The 12,991-nt window shown below is 40.6% G+C and overlaps 1 non-coding gene across 1 annotated transcript; it reads right to left on the bottom strand.

Annotated features, from left to right (window-relative positions):
* Positions 1–9,947: 9,947 nt before the first annotated feature.
* Positions 9,948–10,054, bottom strand: LOC132643086 (small nucleolar RNA R71). The gene has a single exon (XR_009583533.1). It is a non-coding gene; the product is annotated as a small nucleolar RNA R71 (small nucleolar RNA).
* Between the last annotated feature and the right edge of the window lie 2,937 nt (positions 10,055–12,991).

The following is a 12,991-nucleotide window of genomic DNA, read 5'->3' as shown; positions in this document are numbered from 1 at the left end:
TATAACGTGCCACATCTGAATTTCGAAAAGAAACCTCCTTGGGTATTCACTCCGTTGATGGAATCTCAGATTGATTTATTCAAAAGATTAAGTGCAGCTGGGATGATCCAGGCACTTCATCCAAAGGTCGTCGACCCAAAGAACCAGTTTTACCGAGCTAACCAGACATGGGCCTACCATTCCAATGGTATAGGGCACAGTACTGAAGATTGCATTAATCTCAAGTACAAAGTACAAAATACAAGACCTAATTGACCAAAAGGAAATTGTACTCCAAACGGCCCCTCCAAATGTGAACAGTAACCCTTTGCCAAACCATGGCAACAATGTGATTCACATAATCGAGAGAGAGGAAGATTGGGTCGCAGGAAGGCCCACAATCTATATTCTGTGAAAGAACTTGAACGCACAGTAGCATCATTGTCTTTGCAAGAACACCCGCAATTCAAAGTATTAATCCCTGCACCAGTGACAGCACACATTGCTCAAGTGACTCCAGCACCACCCCGCAAAGAGTTTGTAGTCCAAGTTGTTGCTGCACATGGCATTACAAGATCAGAAAGATGGTACACTCCTGAAGACCTGGCCCAAGGGGCATCCTGAAGGGAGGGAAATCAGAAAAGGATTATCACCGAAGGAGAAGCTAAAGATTTCTGGGGCCGAATGCGGCCAAAGGAATACTCCATTGTTGAGCATTTAAAGAAAATATCGGCCTAAATTTCGGTATTGGCATTGCTGAAAAGTTCACCTCAACACCGTCTGGCTCTAATGAAGGTGTTAGAGGAAGCTCATTTCCAAGCTAGAACAAGCAGTGAAAATCTGGCCGAAATGGTCGCTCACGTTATGGAGGAACATCAAATCGCCTTCACAAAGAAAGAGTTACCCAAAGAAGGCACAAATCACAACAAAGCGTTGCACATCACTATCATGTGCCGCAACAAAGTGGTAACCTGGGTATTAATCGACAACGGAGCGAGACTTAACATTTGTCTCGAGTCTACCCTGAGTCAGCTGGGATATGACCTTGGAAAGGTTCGTCAAAGCCACACTAAAATAAGAGTATTTGACGGAGAACCTTGTGATGCTACTGGGTAGTTGACTTGGACATTCAAATAGGACCAGCTAAATTCACCACTGAATTCCAAGTCATGAAAATACCCGCCAATTACAATTTGCTTCTGGAAAGAGCATGGATCCATATGGCAGGGGCAGTACCATCCTCGCTCCATCAATCTGCAAAATTATTCTGGGAAGGGGAAGAAGTGGTGATTCACGGAGAAGCTAGCATGCTCAATTACCCAGACAATTCTGTACCTATCATTGAAGCCGCACCTAAAGGAACGAATTTCCATATCATGGAGTTAGTGGGAGCGGCCCACAAGACAGAGTCCATGGAAACTCCCATGCCAGCAGTTTACAAAATGATTGCTTCCACTATGATCTTGAACGGGTTTGAACCCGGAAGGGTCTGGGAAAGAACCTATAGGGCATTACCGAGCCCATTCCCATTCTTCAAGATAATTTTTGCTTTGGTCTTGGTTATGTCCCAGCAGAAGAAGAGATACCTACCAAGAAGAAACAAGGGGTTGCGGATCTTTGCAAACCCATTCCCAATCTGTACCAGTCATTTTCTCACAAAATGCCTATGCCTAGAGATGATGACGTTGAAGAAGGAATAAGGATGCTATTTCAAGAGGAAGATTGCTCTGTGATTCTGGTGGAATGTGCTGAAGCACCCACCATCAGAGACGCAGAACCGGGCGAGCAACTATCTAACTGGACCTCTACCCCGTTACTGGCTCTTCGGTAGAGAAAGATGAATTTATTTTGAAAATAGGGAGAATCGGTCGAGGCCCGATTGCTCACCCTTTTGTCACTTACATACCTAGTAATATTTTCAAAAATGGAAATGGCTTGATCCAAGCCAGGACCACAGTTTGTACTTCTGAATATTTTTTAATCAATGAAAGCCTCGGTTTGTCAAGGCTTTTTTATTTATTTGTTACATGCATGTTTATACTAACATAGTTTGCCTTGAATTTTCAGTAATGAAAACAATAAAGCAACCCTAAATGTCATGGCATGTTGCAAAAAAAATGAGTAGAGCAGCATAGAGGAAGACGAGTACGAGGAATACGATGAGACCACAATGCTACCCGAGGGTCTCGCAGAAGAAGCAGAACTGCTAGAGAAAGAACAGAAGCCAAACTTAGAAGAAACAGAAACTATATATCTAGGATATGAAGACGATGTCAAAGGAACAAGGATAAGTGCACACCTAGAGACTCCTTTAAAAGAAGAATTGATAAGTTTATTGAGGGAGTATGTGGATATCTTCGCATGGTCGTACGTCGACATGCTAGAACTAAGCACCAGCATAGTATCCTACAGGTTACCCATCAATGAGGGCTTTGCTCTAGTAAAGAAAGAAGACCCGACAATTCAAACTGGATCTTAGTATCCGAATCAAAGACGAGGTGGAGAAACGGATTGAGTCAGGAGTGGTGGAAGTGACATCATACCCCACATGGCTAGCCAATATAGTTCTGATACCCAAGAAAGACGGCAAGATAAGAATCTGCATGGATTATCGATATCTTAACAAAACTAGCCCAAAGATAATTTTCCACTCTCGAACATCCACATACTCATAGATAATTGTGCCAAGCATAAGCTACAATCGTTTGTGGATTGTTTTTCCAGCTATAACCAAATTTTAATTGATAGAGAAGATGCTGAGAAAATAGCCTTCATCACCCCATTGGGAGTGTACCATTACAGGGTAATGCCTTTCAGCCTCAAGAATTCCAGCGTAACATACATGAGAGCCATGACTACTATTTTTCATGACATGATACATAAAGAAATTGAAGTCTATGTGGACGATGTCATTATCAAGTCAAGGGAAAGTTCGGAGCATACCACACATTTGAGGAAATTCTTCGGCCGGCTCTGAAAGTTTAACTTGAAATTGAACCCAGCCAAATGTACGTTCGGAGTACCGGCTGAAAAATTACTAGGATTCAAAGTCAGCCGAAGGGGCATAGAGCTAGACCTAACAAAGATCAAAGCAATCAAAGAATTACCTCCTCCCCAAACTAAGAAAGAAGTCATGAGTTTCCTGGGAAGGCTGAATTATATTGAGTGATTCATAGCTCAATCCACCATCATTGTGGAGCCCATCCTCAAGCTTTTAAAAAAGAAAGCTCCTACAAAATGGACAGAAGAGTGCCAAGAGGCATTCAAGACTATCAAGAGATACTTGTCCAACCCACCAGTCTTGGTAGCACCAAGGCTTGGGATCCCACGCTGCTATACTTATCAATTGCTAAAAAGGCCTTCGGTTACGTGTTAGGGAAAAACGATGAAGAAGGGAAAAAAAAGGGTGCCATTGACTATCTGAGCAAGAAGTGCACAGCCTGTGAGGCAAGATATATGCTAGTGGAGAAAACCTGTTGTGCTCTAACTTGGGTGGCTCAGAAATTGAGGCATTATTTGTCTTCATACACCACTCACCTCATATCCAAGATGGATCCGCTGAGGTACATATTTCGCCAGCCCATAAAGTTGGCCAAATGGCAGATGCTGTTAAGTGAATTTGACACCGTATACATAGCCTATAAAGCTGTAAGGACCCGTTTTGTCGTTACCATGGTTATTTCATTTTTGCTGTTGTTGACCCGTTCCTGAGTCTCATTAGAACTATTTGGACTCAAGAAGATAATTTCCATGGCTTCCTAGGCGTCGTTTTGAGTCTTGGAACACCCTTTAGGAATGTGACTTTAAGCGGAAACAATTTGACCTCGAGTTGACTTGGTCAACGAAAACGCTGTTGGGAAATTCAAGGCCACGGGTGAGTTCGTAGAGCGTTTTTATGTATGTCTGCGTATCTAGTTTGCGTGTTTCTATCACGACCCAATCGGAGGGTCATGACGGGTACCCGGAGCTAACAGACCGAGCACCTCTTGTCATACTCTTACAATCACATCTAGGTGAGCCAAATGGCTAACTTGTAATTTCTATGCATCAATAATACAAATTCCCTCGAACTAAGGCACTTTTATATCAACATCAATAATTGTGCCCATATAGATATACACAAGCCGACAAAGCTACCAAAATGATATACAAAATATGAGCCGACAAGGCTAAGAGACGTCTAGCTATACACAACTGTCTACGAACCTCTAGAAAGAGTATGTAACATCATAAAGATGAGACAGGACCCCGCCATGCCCAAGTATGTACACCAAAAGAATAATACCAACTATTTCGACTCTGGATCAAATGGAGCACCTATATGCAATCACTGAAGAAGCAGCGTACTGGTCTGGTCTGTCTCCCTGTCTACCTGCGGGCATAAACGCAGCGTGGATAAACAAAAGGATGTCACTACGAACAATGTACTGAGTATGTAAGGCATAAGTAGTAACATAATAATAATATGAAGGATAACATAAGATAGGTGAACCATTTATACCTCTTGAGAAGTTTATCATATTTACTTACGATTTTCTAAAGAAGACCTTCCATACATATACATATAGTAATATCATACCCGACCATGTAGGTTCGGTGTCATCTGTACCCGGCCATAACAAGGCTCGGTGTTATCCGTACCCAACTGATCAGTGGTGTGCGCGCAACAGATATCGTACCTGGCCATATAGGCAAGGTGTTATAGCATAACTTTACCTATACATATATATATTTACACAAGTAAAAGCAACATCATTATTCTCACCATTATATCTTTCCTTAAAAGACCAACCATTTGTTGGACGAGATCAATAGTATCATAAGAGCATCAAGAACTATGACTTTTAGCGCTTCTAGGAATGGAGGCATCATGGAAGACATGGTGAATTTCATGTATATGTGTACAACAATAGGATCATGCCTCAAAAAAGAAGGGTTAGCCTTACATACCTTTATGTCTTCTTAACTACTTAACGTTCTCCTCCAAAGCCCGAGAAATCTACATTCAAGAGGGTTCATATCAAGGTTAGGTCTCAAAGACACTATTAAATTCAAACTAATATAATCCATGAGCTAGTGAAAAATTAGGCAGCACTTCCCCTATTTCATCTACTTCTACCAAATTCCAACACAACTCCTAATCAACAATGACATTATTAACAATACCTTAATTAAGAGACTTCATTCAATCCCTAAAACTCCCTTTCATAATCAACCCATAACAATAATTACAACACAACACCACATGCACTTGTATTCAACACTTTCTCATCATCATTATTACCACCCTTAACAAGATTATACTCATAACATGCCAAGAATTATAATTCAAGTTAATTTATAACTCAAAATATCCCCACTCTCATACTTGAACTCTCCTTTCATATTTTTTCCTTCAACCAAATGGTACAACAATCAAACAACCTTAACCATATGCAAGAGATGTAAAAAATTACCTTAATCATACAAGAACAAGCCTTGGATCAACTTACTCCACTAAAGTGAAGTCTCCAACATCAACACCAAAGAAAAGCTTGAGCTTCCCAAACCCTAGTAAGCTTCCTAGCACTTGAATCTCTTGATCCTCTTGGATTTAGCATGAATTAGTTTATAAAGTTGGAGAGAGGGTTTTGGAGAGATCTAGGATCTGAATTGGGGAAATAATGAACCCAAATGAGGTAAAATGAAATATATAAAGCATCACTTAAAATCCCGTCGAGAAATTTGACGGCCACTTTGACGGACCGTCAAACGTCCTGCGGTCCGTCAAATGTACCGTAAAATGACCCAGCCAAATAGGCCTCACTATGACTATTTCACGATGGAGGCTGCACCATTTGACGGGCCGTCAAACACCCTACAGTCCGTCAAATGGACCGTCAAACTGCCCCTTCCGATAACTTGCTCACTTTGATTCTTATGACTTCCAATCCTTATGGAACCTTCTTGGAACTTGTGTAACACTTCATTAACCATATAAGGGGCCCTATAACTCCCCCTCAAGACATTCCTAAACAAGGTATAACTCAATTGACGCGAAATCTTCCCAAAACATGACTCAATTTCCACTTCCTTCGACGAACTTAATTCCACCGATTCATATGACTCCAAAACCTTAAAATACACACTAAATAAGCACTTAAAGTTACCAAATACTCTCTTTAACCTTATAAGGACTTCATTTCCACTTTAGGCTTGTGTTAGTCTACTCATAATGCAATCGACTTGAAATTTCCAATTTAATATTCCTCCCCCCTTAGGAACATTTGTCCTTAAATGTTAGACTCTTAGGGATTCTACAAATATTTTGCCAGAGTTTCCCCTGTAATATGCCACTATCATCCTGTCACAGCTACTCAAAATATACATCGCCTCACAGGGCTACAACAATAACAAAAATGGCCACACACGACCAATAAATCATCGAAAGAAAGCATTACATACCTAAGGACAATGGCGCCTCTATCTGAGTCTCCTCCGGGGGTGGAAATAAATGTGGATACCTGAACTTCATATCTTCCTCAGCTTCCCAAGTCATTTTCTCTCTATTATTGTTTCTCCATAAGACTTTAACTAAAGCTACATCTTTGGTTCTGAGTCTTCGAACTTATCTATCTAGAATAGCAATGGGAACTTCTTAGTAGGAAAATTGCTTGATGACTTGGACATCATCTACAGGTACAATTCTGGAAGGATCTCCAATGCACTTGCAAAGCATCGATACATGGAAAATCGGATGGACTGACTCCAAATTTGAAGGTAGATCTAACTCATAAGCCACCTGGCCTACCTATCGTACAATCGTATAAGGCCAAATATACCGAGGTCTAAGCTTTCCCTTCATTGGCGACACTTTAAAGAATACCCAGTCATTCACTTGAAACTCTAAGTCTCGTTGACGATTATCTACATAACATTTCTGACAACGTTGAGCTGTTAATAATCGATTCTGGATAAGCTTGACCTTTTCTATGGCTTGCTGGATCAAGTCTGGCCATATTCGTTTAGTTTCTCCCACTACGAACCACCCAATTGGTGATCTGCACTTGCGCCCATATAAAGCCTCATACGGGGCCATTTGGATGCTGAAATGATAACTATTGTTATAAGCAAACTTAATAAGTGGTAGGTGATCATCCCAACTACCCCCAAAATCCAACACGCAAGCCCGTAGCATATCCTCGAAAGTCTAGATGGTACGCTCAGCTTGCCCATCAGTCTGTTGATGAAATATTGTACTAAGACTCATCTGAGTCACCAAACCTTCTTGGAAGGACTTCTAGAAATTAGCTGTAAACTATGTCCCTCTATCGGAAATAATAGATATTGGAACACCATGGAGTCGGCCTATCTCTTTGACATAAAGCTTTGCATAATCTTCTGTAGTGTATGTAGTTCTAACTGGTAAAATCCAACACGCATGCCCGTAGCATATCCTCGAGAGTCTGGATGGTATGGTCAGCTTGCCCATCAGTCTGTGGATGAAATATTGTACTAAGACTCATCTGAGTCGCCAAACCTTCTTGGAAGGACTTCCAGAAATTAGTTGTAAACTATGTCCCTCTATCGGAAATAATAGATATTGGAACACCATGGAGTCGTACTATCTCTTTGACATAAAGCTTTGCATAATCCTCTGCAGTGTATGCAGTTCTGACTGGTAGGAAATGAGCTGACTTCGTAAGTCTATCCACAATTACCCATATAGAATCATACTTACGCTGAGTACGAGGTAAGCCTGCCATGAAATCCATATTAATCACTTCCCATTTCAAAGTCAAAATTTTCATAGCTTGCAACAATCCCCGAGCTTTTGATGCTCAATCTTCACTTGCTGGCAGTTAGGACATTGAGCCTAACTGCCAATATACGAAGACATGCGAATTTCGCTATGTCTTTCTTCATTCCATTCCACCAATATATGGATTTAAGATCATGATATATTTTCATCGCTCCTGGATGAACAAAATAACAGGAACAATGGGATTCTTCCAAAATCTGATGACGTAATTGATGGGCTGCGGATTTGTGGCACATTCAACGCCTTTTTACTATGAATTTTGGTTGTTTTCAAGTAAGTCTGGGTCATTTAATGTGTTTTTATTGTGTTTTAGGAATATGATGGCCCAAAAGCAAAAACAAAGGAAAAAAGGAAAAAATGCCTAAAAATGAATATTCGACGGACCGTCCTTAGAAGCGTCGATAAATTCAACTTTCCAGTGATGGCCTTAGCTGAAGAGGACAAAGGACGGAGGCATCGACGAAGCGTCGAACTGATCAACGTTTGGTTATTTGTATCGTCAAACAGATTTGTCAACAAGAAGAGAGAAAGACGGAAGACTCGACAGAGTGTCTAACTGGTCTACGGCACCGTCGAATGGACCATATAATTGAAGAAACAAAGGACGAAGGCATCGACGGATCGTCGAACTGATCGACGGTCCGTCGATCTTGCCACCAGGGGCAGTTTTGTCAATTGTTGTTGTGCCTTTTTGGAGCCTATTTAAAGAACATTTTAGGTTTTTGTTCACAATCTGAATTTTCTCCAACATTTAATATTAGTTCCATTGGTGGGTAAGCATTGAATACACCACTTTTGGAGCTTAGTGAAGACAAAAAGATTCTATTTCCACCATCTTTATTACACTTTGTAAGCTTTATGTCTCCATTAGTGCTTTCTACTTTTGTAAATAATATGTGCAAGTAGTTTCTTTAATCAAAGTTATAGAACCAAGTGATTGGTGTTATGTAATGGGTGTCTAACATTGCATATATATATAATGGGTTTTGATGTATTTTATTATTTCTCATATTAATTGCTAGTTAGTGGTTGCAAACACTTACTTATGCACAAACCCTAGTTTTGTTTGGAAAGATGAACTAGGGTTTGAGTTGAAATAATATAACAAGGACTCGGGGCGCTAACCCTCATTTAATGAACTAACTTAGGGATAAGAAGAGTTCTACTTGGCATATTTAATCGGTTTTATTTGTAACTTTTCTATATTTGGGAAAATCATGAAAAGAAATACTTTCTAACAATTGAAAAATATTAGGAAGTGCATTAGAGATTAAGTGCATACAAAACCACGACTCATTAGAAATATATCATATTGATACCCATAGCATAGCATCTAATCACAGCGGGGACACAACTTTGGTTCTTTTAATCCAAACAAATTCCAAATACTTCAAAATAGCGAATACAAACCAAAACCCTTTTTCTATACTAGTCGGAATAGAACTAAAGTCTTTAGAGATTAGTAAAATATATAATTAGTATTTGTTTCACACTTTATTCCCTGTGGGATTCGAGCCCAACCTAGTTGGGTTACTTTATTTGACACCGACCGGCTTATCCCATAATTTAGGTGTAATTTGAGAGTATCAAATTTTGGTGCCGTTGCCGGGGAATACGGTTTTGAAATTTACCAATTGTTAAATACTTTTATTTAAACCTTTTTCTATTCCATCACTCTGTTTGTTGTCTCTTTGTTATTAGGCAATAGATAGCTTGCAGAGCCAACCGAAACAATCATAGAAATCAAAATCAAGTGGGGCTCCATATAAACCCTCCTGCACCTGTACCGGTAGTGGGAGAGAATGAGAATGTATTTGCGGATTTTATGAATGATGCGGAGTATGCGGCTGCGGTAGTTCCTCCTCGAATTGGAAATGCAAACTTCAAAGTGGAGAGTCACCTCTACCATTTATTAAAACTTGAGGGGTACTTCAAAAATTCTTCTGAGAATTGCCCACTTCGCCATCTCAAGAATTTCTTGCATGTGTGTACTCAACAAAAAAATGGCGTTGTTCATTCTGATGCTCTTCGGTTGAGGCTTTTCAAATATTCTCTTATCGAAGAAGCTCGTGAATGGTATGAGAAGCTTCTAAGAAAATCAATCCACACATGGGCCGAGTTATCTGATATTTTCTTGAAGAAGTGGTTTCCGCCGAGCAAAATGGCAGAACTCCGAGACAAAATATTTGAGTTCAAGCAATTACCGGGCGAACAACTACACAGTGCTTGGGATCTTTTCAAGTACTATCTAACCCAATCTCCCAATCATGGTTTCACGGAGAATGTGCTCATGGAGAAGTTTTACAAGGGGTTAGACACTATGAATCAAATTGCGGTTAATACAGTCGCGGGTGGTTGTTTCATGGATTGGACTTTTGCAAATATTACTACTTTGCTGGATCGGCTCACCACTTATCACCAAGCTTGGCACTCCAATGATAGTGAAGATTTTTCCTATGGTAGTCCTTCTATTGCCGCGGTGGCCAAAGAGAATCATGAAAGAGATTATGCTTTTGTTCAATTGCAAACCACCATGGATTTACTGTCAAAGAGGCTTGAGGATAACGAAGCCAAGGGTGTAAAGGTTGTTGAAAAAATGCCATCTCATGCTCCCGGAATGTATCAAGTCCCAGAGGAGACCTATCTAGAGGGGCAACAACAATATGAGGATGCTAATTATATCGATAACTCTCAAGGGCGTTATCAAAAGCAATGGAGACCCCAACAACAAAGCAATCAATATGGCCAAAATGAATATGGTGGTTTGGATAGGAAGGATTACAACAACAACAATTATGGTAATCATAATTCTAATGCCTATGTTCCACCAAAAGGCCGTTCTTCCAACTCTCAAAATTGGCGAGAGGGTCCTTCCAATGATCAAGGGACCTCTCGAATGGAATCTATGCTTGAGAAGATCTTGAAAACCAAAACAAGAGTGACAAGAAGATGGCAAATATGACCGAACTGGTAGGCTCTCACACCGCTTTGATTCAAAAACTTGAGTCACAAATGCGAGATCTTTCTCATGAGCAATATCCTCCACAAAGAGAAGGACTTCCTAGCGACACAATTCCAAACCCAAGGGGCAGTGGAGGTGATCACATTTCCTCATGCAAAGTTATTTCTACTAGAAGTGGGAAGATCCTTAATGCGGTGGATGAGAGGGTGGTTGAACCTATTATTGTCGAGCCGATTGTTGATGAGGTTATTGAAGAAGAAATTGAGGCACCAATTGAAGTGCCTATTATTATTGAGAAGGAGAAGGTGGCACACCCTATTGTTATTGAAGGTGATAAGGTGTCAAGTGTTGAAAAAGCTACCAAGGGTAGCACTCAAAAGAGAAAGGTCACGGGGGCAATTAGACCCTTGACTCAAACATATAAATCTCTTCCCCCGTTCCCACAAAGATTGATGAAAATAACGGAGGATGCCAAGTGCCAACGCTTCTATGACCAATTGAAAGGGTTGTCAATGAATATCCCATTTCTTGATGCATTCCAAGAAATACCGGGATTTGCTAAATACTTGAAAGACTTGTTGACCAAGAAAATAACAATCAAGCATGATACGGTAGGAGTCACCCACCATGTGAGCTCTATTATTTCGTCCACAAAGGTTGAGAAGAAGGGAGATCCAGGGGATTTCACTATTCTGTGCATCCTCGGTCACCATGATTTTGCGTGTGCGTTGTGTGATAATGGGGCTAATATTAATTTGATGCCACTAGCTATCTATAAACAATCCGCTTTGGGGACACCTAGACCAACGAGCATGCATCTCCAAATGGCCGATAGAACCATCAAGAGACCGGTAGGGGTTGTCGATGATGTCCATGTTAGAGTGGGGGAATTTTTATTACCGGCGGATTTTGTCATCCTTGATTGTGCGGTTGACAAAGAAGTCTCAATTATCTTGGAAAGGTCATTTCTTGCCACCGGGAGAGCTTTAATACACTCGAAAAAGAATAAAATAAAATTCTGGGTAAATGATGAAGAGGTAACCTTCTAAGCTAGCAAGGGGTTAAAATTCCCAAGTGCTTATGAGAGCATTTCAGTCATTGATTCTTTCGATGTGGTAGACGAAGTGGTGGAGCATAAATTAGAGGTGGAGCACTTTGACGAAGCACTTTCGGCTATTTTGGTGAATTTTGAGGCGGATGAAATGGAGGGATATGTTGAAACGATAAATTCTCTTATTGGCCGGGGTTCGTAATCTTATGAGCCAAAGAAATTATCTCTTGATCTTGAAAAAAGAACCACTCCTCTGGCTAAGCCTTCGATTATTGAGCCACCAAAACTTGAGCTCAAGCTACTTCCATCTCATTTGAAGTATGCTTTTGTTGGCCCGGATAATACTCTACCGGTTATTCTCTCATCTTTGTTAAATGGGGAACAAACTCAAATGGTGCTTGAAGTGTTGCTTATCGAAGATCTATTGGGTGGACTATTGCGAATATTAGGGGGATTTCCTATGGTATTTGTGAACATAGAATCGAGCTTGAGGAAGATAGTTCACCGAGTGTAGAGCATCAAAGAAGGCTAAACCCCCATATGCAAGAAGTGGTCAAGAAGGAGATAATCAAATGGTTGGATGCGGGTGCTGTATACCCAATTGCAAATAGTCCACGGGTGAGTCTGGTACAATGTGTGCCAAAGAAGTGGGCGATCACCATTGTCCCTAATTCTAAGAATGAGTTGATTTCTACAAGGACGGTCACCGGATGGTGAGTGTGTATGGACTATTGAAAGCTCAACACCGCAACTTGTAAAGACCACTTCCCTATGCCTTTTATTGATCAAATGCTTGATCAGCTAGCCGGAAGATCTTATTATTTCTTTTTGTATGGCTATTCGGGGTACAACCAAATTAACATTGCCTTAGAGGACCAAGAGAAAACCACTTTCACTTGTCATTATGGCACCTTTGCTTTTAGCCGAATGCCTTTTGGCTTATGCAATCCTCGGCTACATTCCAACGGTGTATGATGTCTATTTTTTTGGATATGGTGGAAGATTTATTGGAAGTCTTTATGGATGACTTTTCAGTTGTTGGTGACTCCTTTGACGAATGCCTTGCCAATCTCGATAAGATATCGAAGCGGTGTGAAGAAACCAACCTTGTACTTAATTGGGAGCAATGTCATTTCATGGTGAAGGAAGGGATTGTCCTTGGCCATAAGATTTTCGAGAAGGATATTGAGGTAGACTA

The sequence above is a fragment of the Lycium barbarum genome, chromosome 5 (assembly GCF_019175385.1).
Source record: "Lycium barbarum isolate Lr01 chromosome 5, ASM1917538v2, whole genome shotgun sequence".
NCBI classification, from domain to species: Eukaryota; Viridiplantae; Streptophyta; class Magnoliopsida; order Solanales; family Solanaceae; genus Lycium; species Lycium barbarum.
Note: the sequence above shows the minus strand (reverse complement) of the source record. Positions and strands in the feature narration are given on the sequence as shown.